Source organism: Hypanus sabinus, chromosome 16 (assembly GCF_030144855.1).
Source record: "Hypanus sabinus isolate sHypSab1 chromosome 16, sHypSab1.hap1, whole genome shotgun sequence".
Lineage (NCBI taxonomy): Eukaryota > Metazoa > Chordata > Chondrichthyes > Myliobatiformes > Dasyatidae > Hypanus > Hypanus sabinus.
The window spans coordinates 27,774,008-27,788,407 of NC_082721.1; the positions used below are offsets into that span (position 1 = coordinate 27,774,008).

The following is a 14,400-nucleotide window of genomic DNA, read 5'->3' on the forward strand; positions in this document are numbered from 1 at the left end:
TGCATGTACTGATCAGCTTCCTCTTAAGGGCATCCGGGTAAAAGACAATTTTAGTGACTAGAGATGTTGGCACTCACTGATCATGATTACCAAACTTGTAAACAAGCATTATAATCCCATCGTACTAAGGAAATGTTTTCATGGAATCATCATCCCTGCCCCATCCATGGGGAATTACTCTGTCTTAAGTGCTTAAGAAAATTTCTGCTATGAAAATTTTCCTAGTCATGTTTGCTTCAGACAGGTTTTAAAGTTCTCTAAAGCTCTTTATGGAGATGTGGCAATTTACAATTTGCAAACTGTCAGGACTTGGTTGATTGTGTGGCAAGAATCGTAATTATACAGCTGAAGCAGTTTTGTTTTCTTTAACCATTTTGCATTGATTTCAACAAGTTGAGTCTCTCAATGTTTTCATCACAATGATTTGCTCTCGGTGTCCTTTACACAGCAGGATCCCAAATCAGGCAAAGGATTAACATGCAAGGCCACTTATCAATTTCTTTCTGTCAGCTTTGTTTTCAAGCTTCTCCGTGGTCCTGCGTCTCCCTTATCTCATAAAATCATAGAGAGAAGAGAATGGGAACAGGCCCTTCTGCCCATCATCCATGCTAACCTCCAACCATCCCATTACATTGATCCTACATAAACTAATATTTTATTTTCCCTCCCCTTTACATTAACTCAACAAGTCAAGGACACGACAGCTCAGAAAATGCCATTCAGCCCATCTAGTCCATGCCAAACTATTAAATTGAGTCCCATCAACTCGTAATTGGAGCATAGTTTTTCATAGCCCTCCCATTCATATACTTAACCTAATTTCTCTTAATTCTTGAATTTGAACCAGCATCCACTGCAGACAGCTTGGACCACATTCTCACCACCCTCTGAGTGAAGGAGTTTTCCCCTTAAACATTCCACCTTTCACCCTTAATCCATGACCACTAGTTCTGGTTTCAGCCAATCTCAGTGAAAAAACCTGCTTACATTTACCCTATCTATACCCCTCGTCATTTTGTATACCTCTGTCAAGTCTCCCGTCATTCTCCTGTGCCCCAAGGGGTGAAGTTCCAGTCTATTCAACCTTTCCATATAATTCAAGCCCTCAAGTGCTGGCAACATACTTGTAAATCTTTCTGCAGTATTTCAATCTTATTAATATCTTTCCTGTAGATAGGTGGCCAGAACTGCACACAATACTCCAAGTTAGGCCTCAGGAATGTTTTATACAACTTCAACATAAGATCCCAACTCCTGTATTCAATACTTTGATTTATGGAGGCCACTGTCCCAAAAGCTGTCTTTACAACCCTATCAACCTGTGACACCACTCTCAAGGAATTATGGATCAGTATTCGTATTCCCAGATCCCTCTGTTCTACCACACTCCTCAGTACCCTATTCTTCACCGTAAAACTCCTATCCTGGTTTATCCTCCCAAAGTGCAACACCTCACATTTGTCAGCATTAAATTCTATCTGCCATTTTACAGTCCATTTTCCTTGCTGGTCCAGATCCTGCTGCAGGCTTTGATAGTCATTGTCATTGTCAACTTTGACCCCCATCTTGGTGTCAATTCCATACCTCTCTCTACCTGTTCAGTCCTACCATCCTTTGAAATCTCTGCACTAATTGTAGCCTCCCTCAATTTCCATTCCTCTGCCAGTACCAACTGGATCTACAGCTGTCAAAGCCCTAAGCTATGGAATTCCCTCCACAAGCATCTCTGCCACTCTGTCACTCTCCTTTTTAAGATCCTCGTTGACCATTTATTCCAGTGTTCCCCAATCATTTTTAACCCCAAAGCAGTTTCATACTTTCCAATACCTCTCTTAGGGACAATATACTTTCCAATGATCCTATAGTGTAAAAACATGTCTACCATATGCTAAAATGAGAAAGATGATTCTGCTTTAAATTTTTATTTGTCTTTAAACCTAGCTTACACAGTACCTGTGCACCGTACAGCAGCTTTGATATCAATGTGATCCTTGAGCTTTATGGTTTTTAGCAAGAGTTGAAATATCTGGTTCAAGTTGTGACAGCAATGTCCAAGCGGTTTACGTTTTTTGTGAGTATGTGGTTCACTGCACTGAAGCTTCTTTCATCAAGGTAGGAGGATGGAAATGCAATGAAGCGCAGTTTGGCTCTTCTGCAAAGACCAGGAAAATACGTATGACAGTGTATAGCCACATACCACAAAAGTTACCATTTTTGAAAAGCATTTTTGCCTATCATTCTGATTTTCGATAATTTCTTCTTGCAAGCTCTCTTCCTGTTCTTCCTCCTTGCAAAGAAATGGGTTAATTACCCACTCTGGAATTTCCAGATCATTCAAATCCTTGAATTGATTCTGAAAATCCTTCTTCAGGGACTGTAGGTATTAGGTATAAGCAGTACTCTTGCAAATCACCATCTGTGAAAGAGAGTGCCATACTTTCCATGCAGGGAAACTCTGTTCTACCACACTCCTCAGTACCCTATTCTTCACCGTAAAACTCCTATCCTGGTTTATCCTCCCAAAGTGCAACACCTCACATTTGTCTGCATTAAATTCTATCTGCCATTTTACAGTCCATTTTCCTTGCTGGTCCAGATCCTGCTGCAGGCTTCTCCCAATATTTTGCTTAAAGATTTTCCAATTTTCTGATAAAAGTGAACAGTGCACTTTTTGCTTAGATTAAATTGAAATTTTCACCCTGCAGTTTCACATTTAGAATATTCATTTTGTAATACAGATCAGCTAGGGATGCCACATCTCCACGTACAAGTTCAATCTTGTTTCCCAAGCTCTCGTCCGCTTTGAGCAAAAATTCAACCACAGTGTCAAAAAGATCCAAGAAACATTTTAAGCAGAAGCCTTTTGACAGGCAACACACTTCAGTGTGAAGAAGCAAGCATTCAAACTTTTCATCATTATCGGCATAACTGATGAAATATTCTGCTATTTAATGGATGAGATTTAATTTTATTGATAGCAGATATTACAAGAATCATACTTGAAAAAAGTCATTGGCTGAGGTTTTTGGCTGTGAGATGTTGATGATGAACTACACAATGGATTGCAACCAGACTTGAAGTTTCTTTTTTCATAAATACCACTAAACTTGCATGGCAATCTGTAATACATGGTGCTCCAACTGTTGCACAAGAAATCATGTCCCTAATTGAAGTACTTTTATTCTCAACATACATTTTGAGCTTGCCGTAGACTGATTTGCCAATGATATTTGTTTTTAGCATTTTACAAAAGAGAATCTCTTCATAAACTTTTCCGTACCTAAGCCATTAGCAATGCTTCATTTTCTCACACAGTTGCCTCATTCAGTTGTATCCCAAATTCTGTTTTTTGTAGCTCTGTACGTAGTTGATACTGAATATCTGCACTCATTTTGTCAATATGACGAGCTACAGAGTTATTACTCAGAAGAATTGATTTTAAGATACTGGTATCCATTTTGAGAACAGTGATGAGCACTTCTGATACAGCAGGTGTTATTAATCTTTCACCGATCTTACACTTTGCTATCATTTTGGGAATGTTATAATAAACAATGAGACCACAATCAAGGTCATTTTTAGCTTTCTTGGCAAATGACTGGAGTGTGCAATGCTTTTCAAATGCTTCTTTCATCTTTTGGAACTGGGTAATACCGTAAGTAGCCTTTTCAGGTTGTCTTTTGTGGACCTGTTCCTGTAATCTTGATCATTTCATGGCTGCATTAGACAGTACGGTATTACAAATAAGATACATGGGGCCTTGCTGATCTGATGGAGATGAAATAAAACCATACTCCAGGTATGTAACATTGTATTGATGCACCTTCTGTAGCTTCTGGTTCTTAGCAGGATTAGAATTCAAGGCTTCACTGCCTTCAGACTCATAGAGATTGCGCTGCACGTATTTGTCCATCATTAATGGAGCTAAATTAAACTTAAAAATTAACACAGACTGGGTCTATCAGATGTTGAGAACGGCAACCAATTGACATGGTCAGTCAGGTCTTGTGCCTCAAGTTAGGGTGTCACTTATCATGCACCCACCTTCAAGAATCTTGAACATCCCCCGACAACCTCTATTTCTCTTAGGACACGTAACTGCCCCTTTTGGGAAGCACTGACTCATCCTAACATTTACACTCATTTGCTACTTTATTAGGTACAGCTGCTCATTAATGCAGATATCTAAGCGGCCTATTGTGGCGGCAACTCAATGCATAAAAGCAGGCAGACATGGTCAAGAGGCTCAGTTGTTATTCAGGCCAAACTTCAGAATGGGGAGGAAATGTGATCTGAGTGACTTTGACCATGAATGATTGTTGGTGACAGATAGGGTGGTTTGAGTATCTCAGAAACTGCTGATTGCCTGGGTTTTCACATGCAACAGCCTCTAGAGTTTACAGAGAATAGTGCGAGAAACAAAAAAAAACACCCAGTGAGGGGCGGTTCTGTGGGTGAAAATGCCTTGTTAATGAGAGAGGTCAGAGGAGAATGGCCAGACTGGTTCAAGCTGACAGGAAGGCAACAGTAATTCAACTAACTATGCGTTACAACAGTGGCGTGCAGAAGAGCATCTCTGAAACCTACAACGTATTGAATCTTGAAGTGGATGGGCTACAGCAGCAGAAGACCACAAACATACACTCAGTGGCCAGTTCTTAGATACAGGAGGTGCCGAATAACGTGGCCACTGTGTGTCTGTCTGTGGCTGGATGTCAAGTTACTGGAAGTACAAATTGTTCAGCTGATATCCTGTGATAACCCGCAGAAAGATTGTCAGTTTACCTCTAAATACCTGGGAGTCTCGGGAAGACAATCCTTCACGAGTGGGAGCCAAAAGTGCTGGGATAAACACTTCCCGATTTCCCTGAACTTAAGGAAGGAAAAAAACCTGTGATTTGATTGTGATTCAGTAAGCTCCCGAAGCTGCTAGCAAATTAAGAAGTTCATTTTGAAAATGCTCTCACCGTTAGTCTTTCCGGGACCCAGGAAGGGGGGAAGCTTCTGCTCTCTGTTGTCCTGTCTCAGCTTCCCAGAGGCAATGAGTTAGTTGCAAATTCAGCTACTGAGCTGTGTAATCAGACCACTGCACAAGAAACATAACTTTTATTATGTGCAGTATAACACAGCTGACTGTTAATAACTGGGGAAAGGGGAGCAAGTTGACAGCAAAGCAGCAACTACACTTTAAGTTCATCATTTAGTCACAAGGACAGATGGATAAGTATCAACTGCAACATTACAATGGAGTTTCTATCATGGATCTTTTTGAACTGTAGCTTTGATTTATTGAAAAATAGCATCTTTAACAGTTTATGGCCAATGTTAGATTGGAATAAGAGCCTGAGGTTTTTGTCCTTAAATATTTGGACGGGATCTTGAACTCATGCCCTCTGACCCAGAGGTGAGAGTTTGAACCAGGGGGCCACCAAGGCCTGTAGCAGTGACTCGCTGGGGTGATTGCATTCCCAAGCTGATAATGCAGATGCAGTACTAAAGGAGCACTGCTCAAATGGAGGTGAAATTACTTTCCAGGTGAGTCTTTAAAATGAGCTCTATTCTCTCCCTGACTGACGCAGAAAGATTTTTTGCAAGTATTTTGTGGAAGAAATTTCTTCAGTATGTTTTCCAATATCTATCCCACACACAATCAGGCCATTGGCACAAGGCTCTTCGTGGGATCATTCTGTGTACAAATTAGATCTAGGAGTGACCACACTTAAAAGTCCGTCATTGACTGTAAAGCTCCTTGCAGTCATCCTGAAGTTGTGAAAGGTGTAACTTTTTTCACTGATTTCCGTCTTAAGCAGCGTAGTAACCTTTCCTTGTCCATGTGAAGAGAGTGAGTGGACCTGTACCATCTCACCAGATGATGAGATCATGGCTGAAAGCCTTCCTTGTTCATGTGAAGAGAGTGAGTGGACCTGTACCATCTCACCAGATGATGAGATCATGGCTGATCTTATCTCCATTCTCCCATGAGCTCCCGTTGCTTGAAACCCAATAAACCTTATTCATTCTTTGTCCTGGAAGTTTCTTGTTTACCCCACCACCTCCATTACATTCGGCATGGTGGGAGAAGTCCGAGTTTGTGTGAGAAACTCTTTCCTCATTTCATGCTTGATTGGATATCAGCAAGTGAATCAATAACGAGAACCCCCACCTCCTCTTCCAAGATCGTTTACCATCACGTGTACAAATCTGGCAAGGCACATGTACAGTGAAAAATGAGCTTGCAGCAGCATCACAGACAGCAGAATGGACATAATTTATACAAGACAATGTTCAAAACAAGACGTAAGTGCAAAAGTACAATTAGAAAACAGACCATAAAAGTACAAAAGGTGGTTCAAAGTGTTCCTTTTGCAGAGGTGGATTAGAATTCCTCAGGTCGCCCCAGGAACCGGTGGTTGTAGAAAAGTAGCTGCTTCCAGATCCAATTTCAGATTTTAGCATTTTCTACTTGATGATAGCAGTAAGACTCAATCAGCAAGATGCTTAACCGGGATAGTGGGATCCTTAATGATGGATGGCACCTTCTTGAAGCAGTGCCTCGCGTAGATGCTGTCAGTGGTAGGGAGGAGTGTGGCTGTAATGGACTGGTTTGTGATCACCACTCTGCAGCCTTTTGTGTCCCTGTGTGTTAGAATTGCTGTACTGGTGCATGAGCAGTCAGTGAAGCTGGTAGACTACCAGGTGAAGTGCAATCTCCTTAAGCTTCAGGGCTGATTTCCCTTCTTCATGATTACATTTATCGCATAAGGGGCTGCTAATTACTAGCTCTCATGATGGCATGTTAAGAACCTACACTTGATGTTCTGCAGTTGTATTGTGACTGATCCCTTACGGTCAACATCATGGGCATCAAGAAATGGACCAGCTAATAAATGCCAGGTCAGAGGATGGACGTTTTGAAGGTTGTGACTCACCTCCTGACTCTTCAAAGAATTATCTTCACCATCTACAATGCATTCAATGTGTGCAGTACAGTACTCTTCATTTCCAGCTTCCATTATACTCAAGGAGATCGACGCCATCTTGGCCAGAGCAGGTTGATTGGTACCTCAACCACTGATCTAAATGTTTGTTCTTTCCACGTTATGGCTGCAGTGCCTTTGTGGGAGGAAGGCTGCATCCTGTAGTCCCAAACCCACAGCCTTTATCACCAAGAAGGACAGGGGCAGCAGACACATGGCAATGCTGTCACCTATTATTTACCCTCCAAGTCGTACCCCATCCTGACCTGGAAGTGCTTTGTTGTTGCTAAATGTACCTGCACTGGAAAGGCCTCAGCAGCTCAAGAAGGCAGCTCACCACCTCCTTCTTCTGAGCAATCAGAACACACAGAACACAGGACAGTACAGCATGGGAACTGGCCCATCAGCTCACAATGTTGTGCTGAAATATCGACACTTAATAAGTGTAGTGGCATTGTTATAAGAGGACGAAGGCCTGGGTGTTATAATGCTACATTGTTGCCCTGCTATAAATAAGGGATGGTCAATAGATACTGGACTTGCTAGTGATGCCCAGATCAGAAGAGCGAATGTATACACCATGCATTTAAATGCTATCCAGCAACAGTTTAAGTAGTGATGATCAGCTCATGGAGCTGCTGTGCTCGAGCTCCAGTGACCTGACTTCAGGTATTGTCTGTGTAGGGGAGTTGCATTTTCTCCCTTGGGCCGTGCTGGTCTTGTTGAGGTGCTCCAGCGTCCTCCTGCTAATTGGCCGCTCTAAATTGTTGCTGGTGTAGATGCGTGATAGAATCTGATGGAGCTACAAAGTAGAAGTATATTTATTATCAAAGTGCATGTATGTCACCATATACAGCCCTGAGATTCATTTTCTTGCAGGCATATGCAGTAGATCCAAGAATCATAACAGAATCAATGAAAGACGCAATCAGCAAGATGGACAAACAACCAAAGTGTAAAAGACAACAAACTGTGCAAATACAAAAGAAAAAAAGAAATAATAATAATAATAATAATAATAATAAATAAGCAATAAGTATCGAGAATATAAGAAACACTGAATCATAGAAAACCTACAGCACAATACAGGCCCTTAGGCCCACAAAGCTGTGCCAAACATGTCCTTACATTAGAAATTACCTAGGGTTACCAATGGCCCTCTGTTTTTTTGAGCTCTATGTACCTGTCCAGGAGTCTCTTAAAATACCCTGTAAGTTGAAGAGTCCTTGAAAGTGAGTCCATAAGTTGTGAGAACAGTTCAGTGATGGGTTGAGTGAAGATGAGTGAAGTTATCCCCACTGGTTAAAGATCCTGATGGCTGAGGGTTACTAACTGTTCCTGAACCTGGTGGTCTGGCTCCTGTACCTTCTTCCTGATGGCAGCAGTAAGAAGAGAGCATGGCCTGGCTTGCGGGGGTCCTTGCTGATGGATGCTGCTTTCCTGCAACAGCGCCCCATGTAGATGTGCTCAGTGATGGGGAGGTCATTACTCATGATGGACGGTGCCATACCCACCACCTTTTGTTCAAGGGGAGCGGTGTTTCCATACCAGCCTGTGATATAACCACACACCTATAGAAGTTTGTCTAAGTATTTGGTGATGGGAATGCAGGGAGAAGAAATTTTAGGGACTAGCACAATGGGAAAGGGATTCCTCTATGTTGGTAAACCAGCACAGACTTAATGGGGCAAATGGCCTCATTTTATGTCATTAGGAAATGTGGAATAATACATTCTAGTTACATTTCAATTCCAGTTGTTACGTTGTGTTGCTGGACTAGATTACCATGGCCTTCTCTGATAACGCAACTGAATGCTATCTTAGATTATTACCAGCGAGTCCTTGGAAATGAGAGTTCTACCAACTGACCAACCACAAGAGGTACAAACCGACTATTTCCTGGGTTCCACAGTGGAGATGCACTATGATAACTGATCTTCTCTGGGAAAGTAGTGGGTAGAGACAACAACACTCAGTATAGGAGTCTTCTTTGTTTGGTTTATACAAGCTGAGAGAAGTGCACTTGCTTTGTCTGCCTTCATCTGGAGCCAATGAGGAAGTTCCTGATGAATGTCAAGGGCACCAGTCTGCGTCTGGGTAACTGGTTCTGCTCTCCAAAGAGTTGTTGGAATGTTGTCAGAAGTCAACAGTCCAGAGACAATTTTCCCATGATCATTTTATAAATATTCTCCTGGGTTCGCAATTATTCTTCCAACAATGTAAATAAAAGACAGATTATCTACTGATTGCCTCATTGTTGGACCTTTACAGAAAGATACCATTCAGCCCATTTGGCATAACTTGGCTCAGCAAAATTACGGACCCATTAGTCCAGGGATTCCTAACTTTTTTTATGCCATGGACTCCTACTATTAACCAAGGGGTCCATGGACTCTAGGTTGGAAACCCCTACTGGTACCGCTCCCCACCACCCCTCACCCCCCTCCAGTCCTTCCAACCTTGAGTCACTGGCAGCTACTTCCCTGGCATTCCAACTGGGAGTCAAGTTCTTTGTTTGTGTAGGGGAATGAATTGTGCCTTTTAATTGACCTTTCTGTATGGTGTGTTTCAGTTTAATCTAGAATGAACAAGCTTATCACCATCCGTAAATATAACATAGACAAGGAAATTGATTTTGCCCTAAAGCAAGCCTCTGCTTTGTGGCATGCTGAATATGAGGACATGGAGAACAGTGAAAGATTTATTGAAACAAAGAGTCACTGAGCCATCACTATTTGACTTGTTGCTGGGTACTGTGTTTGTCATGTGACATTCTATGTACATACTACTGAAGAAGCCTATTGAGCTCCTTGTGCCTGATCTGACTCTTCATAAAAAATCTCTATCATTCTCCTTCTCAGCTCTATGCCCACATCCCTGTCATTTCTTTCATCGCCTTGAATTATTTCTTCATTTCTCTTTTGTTGAACCTGCTTTCATTGCCCTTCAGTCTGGGTGCCCCAAGTCACAACAAATTACTCTGCAACATTTTATGATTCATGAGCTTGTTACTGATGTTCTTGCCAATGGAAACAGCGACTCCTTTCTTAACCTTGATTTATCTTATTTAAAGCCTTCCTGAATTTGAACACTTGGATTAAAACTCCACGCCCTCTTTGCTCTTTGGAGGGAAGCATCATTCCAACTCCTCCACTTTGACCTTGGAATCAAGACCCCTAATGTTTGGGACCTCACTGGTAAACCACCTGACATCATTCCCAATCATCCAAACTGTGTAGGGTTCAAAGGATAATAGTGCAAGTTTACGTAGATACACTTGGAAGACTACTAACCCAGACTGACAACAGTTGGAAGTATAAGACTAATGCTTAAAATTGTCACTTTGCCTTTAAAAATCAAACAGTTCCATTTTCAGAATTGCTAGCCCCATCCGTTTGGGCCTGTATGTAATTCTGGTCTCTCATCAGGAATGGTCGGCTCTCACCAGCTTCTCAACCTACTCCCTAACAATGAGTAACAAGTACTGGCTTTGCCAGTGATGCCCCACTCTGAGACTGAAGTTAAGTGAGCTGGCAACACTATGAATCATCCTTACACCACCAGAGCTGACTGGAATGAGCTAACCTTTCAGCTACATACAACTCTGTTCTCTTCTCCAAACTCAAGTAGGAAACCGGCATTGGGAATGGAGTAGTTGAACTCCTCTTTCTAAATTCTTGTTGGGATATCCACCTTGTTAGAGAACCTACGTGACCATACTTCTATAATCACTGAGTTCATGTGGGGGTGTAGACCTCAGAGGCATGAATAGTGGGAAAAAGGGCATCACAGTGGTGACTAATCCCTAATCCTTCCTTATGCCATTGAGTCTCTCCTGGTCTTCCTCTTAATTCAAATGTTCCATTTTGTGTACTCCACCCCTTTCCCTTCTCCGTAGCTTAAAACATTTTTCACTTCCAGTTGTTCCAGCTCCTAAGAAAGCTCATCAATCTGAAACATTAAGTCTCTCCCTCTGCACTTGCCTCCTGAACAGCTGAATATATTCACCATCCACCATGGTTTGCTTTTGATACATGATCGCAAGACTACTGTACTGTACTCCCAAAATACCCAGCCTAGAACTTGTTTGGTGGAGCATACATTTCATTTTCTCTGGACCGATGTGGTATGTACATGGATTCAAAGTTCGAAGTAAATTTATTATCAAAGTACATGTATGTCACCATATACAACCCTGAGATTTATTTTCTTGTGAGTAATCAAGGAAACACAATAGAACCAATAAAAGCCCGCAACAAACAGGATGGGCAAACAACCAATGTGTAAAAAAAACAAACACACTGTTCAAATGCAGAAAGAAAGAGACTAAAAAGAAATAATAGTAACAATAATAAATAAATAAGCAATAAATATCGAGAACATGAGATGAAGAGTTCGTGAAAGTGAGTCCATAGATTGTGGGAACAGTTCAGTGATGGAGCAAGTGAAGTTATTCCTTCTGGTTCAAGAGCCGAGTGGTTGAAAGGTAATAACTGGTCTTGAATTTGGTGTGAGTCCTGATACCCCTGTACCTCATTCCTGATGGCAGCAGTGAGAAGAGAGCATGGCCTGGATGGAGGGGGATCCTGATGATGGATGCTGGGACAGCGCTCCGTGTAGATGTGCTCAATAGTGGGGAGGGCTTTACCCAAGATGGACTAAGCTGTATCCACTACTTTTTGTAAGTTTTTACGTACAAGGGCATTGGTGTTTTTATACCAGACCGTAATGTAACCAGTCAATATATTCTCCACCACACATCTATCTAAGTTTTGAATGACATGCTGAATTTTCATAAACCTCTAAGAAACACTGGTGTGCTGGATCCAACCTGCTTACCATGACCCCTATCCACCATGTCATTTTGAACAGCTCAAAACTGGCGAGTATGCCTGGCTGCCTTGGGTGTTGGCCCTGTAGCCTGTGCTGTGTATGAGTGAGGTTTAGAATGTGGGTTTCTGCTTCAGGCACAAATCACATTGACTCTGAACAGTTGCCTGTGCCTTGGGTCAGTTTTACAGAGTGCACAGCAGTCACCCTTACCAAGGCTTCTGGAGACGATCGCCAAACAGATACCGCAGATTGCAAGTTTCCCACTCCAGTAATTCATCCCATTTTTCCAGGCAGTTTGGTGAGGGTTGCCTTGACTGAAATGGTGTCTTTTGGACGATGCATTAGACTGAAAGTCCTCCTGGCCTCATCTGTTGATATGAAAGGTGCTATGGACATAATTTTCAAGAGGAGTAGGATAAGTTCCCACAGGCAGTATTTAACTCCAAACCAATACCTCAGTCCTCCGATCATTACTCGTGGGTGAAAATTGACTGCTACATTTCCTTCATTACATTTATCTAACAGTGGGTGTACTTCCAAAAGTTCTTAATTGGTTTTAGAGGCCTTTGGGATATCCTGAAGTTGTGAAAGGAGCTGAATCCCACATTGAAGTATCTGACCTGCCTCCAAACAACATCCTCCTTTCTTGATTGCCCTCGTTGACCCTCACGGCTTCACACATCAGCTAAATCATCCCCTCTCCCAACTCCCCAGATAACTCAGGAGAAAGGACAGGAAATGCCAGCCAACCTCCATCCACATTACTCCTCTCTGTGAATCTGTGTTTTGCGATTCATTGTAACCAGGACCTGGCCACATTTGGAAAATGGACTAAGGGATAAACTGGCACACTTACTGTGCCATAAAAGCCACCCTAACCATTGTTTTACAAGAATTCATGAAGGGGATGGCCTGCTAGACAATCATTACTCTGAGTTCAGTCTTGTTGATACCATATTGGAAAGTCAAGGTGTAGAAATTGTTGCTTGTTCAAGCATTATAATACTGGAGGCCCACTGAATCTCCCCCTCTCCCAATGCAGGCCGTTCCTGAGTAATGAACTAGTTCCACTTTTACAGATGTCTACGTCAAATTTGTCCGTTTAAGTCGGAAAACTTGAAAAAAATCACTCAAAATGGTAACCATACCTCCACAGTATTGCAATGAGTGGCATCAAAAACACATAAAACTGATAAGTATTATTACTACGTGGAGAAAGCAAGGAATTAGTGTTTTCATTTGTAGGAAGGAGCATAATTACCTATGTGGGACTTTAAAATTTACATTATGGGAGTTTGTTCATATGTAGGGGTGTCTTGTAATTAGGAGTTTATAACCCAAGGACTTGTGATGAAAGATTGTGAGTAGGATTATTATGCTGGAAGAGATAAAGTTCTTGGAGAAGTATTGTACTGCGATTCACTCAAGGAGTCTATAAGAGGGTTGAGCGAAATAAGTAAATGTCCACATTAATTACACAGACCCAACTCATCGAAGCATCCATTTTCATCCATTTTGCCTTCATGAACTCATCCAGTTTCCTGCAGGCAGCTTCCAGATTATTTGTTGGACCTTGAGAGTCCTTGTGCAGGATTCCCCAAAGGTTACCTTGCAGGTTGAGTTTGTGGTAAGGAAGGCAGATCCAATGTTAGCATTCATTTTCAGAAGGCTAGAGTACAAAAGTAAGGATGTAATGCTGAGGCTTTATAAGACATTGGTCACACCCCACTGGTGGGCAGTTTTGGGCCTCTTATCTAAGAAAGGATATGTTGGCATTGGAGAGAGTCCAAGAATGAAAGGAGAGGAGCGTTTGATGACCTTGAACCTGTACTCACTGGAGTTTAGAAGAATGGAGGGGGGGGGGGGATCTTATTGAAACCTATAGAATATTGAAAGGCCCAGTTAGAATGGAGGATATTTCCTCTAGTGGGGGAGACTAGGACCACAGGGCACAGCCTCAGAATAGAGTGATGTCCATTTAGTACAGGAGATAAGGAGGAATTTCTTCAGCCAGAGGAAGGTGGATCTGTGGAATGTATTACCACAGACAGCTGTGGAGGCCAAGTCATTAGGTATCTTCAAAGCGGAGGATGATAGGTTCTTGATTAGTAAAGGTATCAAAGGTTACAGGGAAAGGGTGTTTAGAGGGTGTTTAGAGTGTTTAGACATCATCCTTGATGTCGTGGTGAAGCAGACTTGATGGGCTCTGTGGCCTAGTTCTGCTCCTATGTTTCGTGGTCTTATGGTCTACTGTTTATAGCTCTGAGTTTCACCTTCTCACTGCCTCTGGTGTAAAAGTTTCACAGGAATTATTTACCAGATTTGTCTGACATTTTATATTCCGAGCTTTTGACTCATCAAAGAAGTGAAACACTTGTAAGGATTACTCTGGTTCACAAATACTCTTTAGGAATCAACATTTGCAGTCCTTACTCATTTTAAGACTGTGTCACTGCATTGAGTAACATTTCCCTAATCAGGTTTATGACTTTCTCCAGACTTCATAGGGACGGACAATGCCTACCTTGTTAGTGCTGTTGACATTCTGTAATTGTCACCCATCATTGATAATCCAATGGGTATTTACCAA

The 14,400-nt window shown here is 41.9% G+C and overlaps 1 protein-coding gene across 1 annotated transcript in view; it reads left to right on the forward strand.

Moving 5' to 3' along the window:
- LOC132406148 (cAMP-specific 3',5'-cyclic phosphodiesterase 4C-like) overlaps positions 1-14,400 on the forward strand; it is a 283,893-nt gene that overhangs the window by 16,935 nt on the left and 252,558 nt on the right. The gene's annotated exons all lie outside the window — the stretch shown is intronic.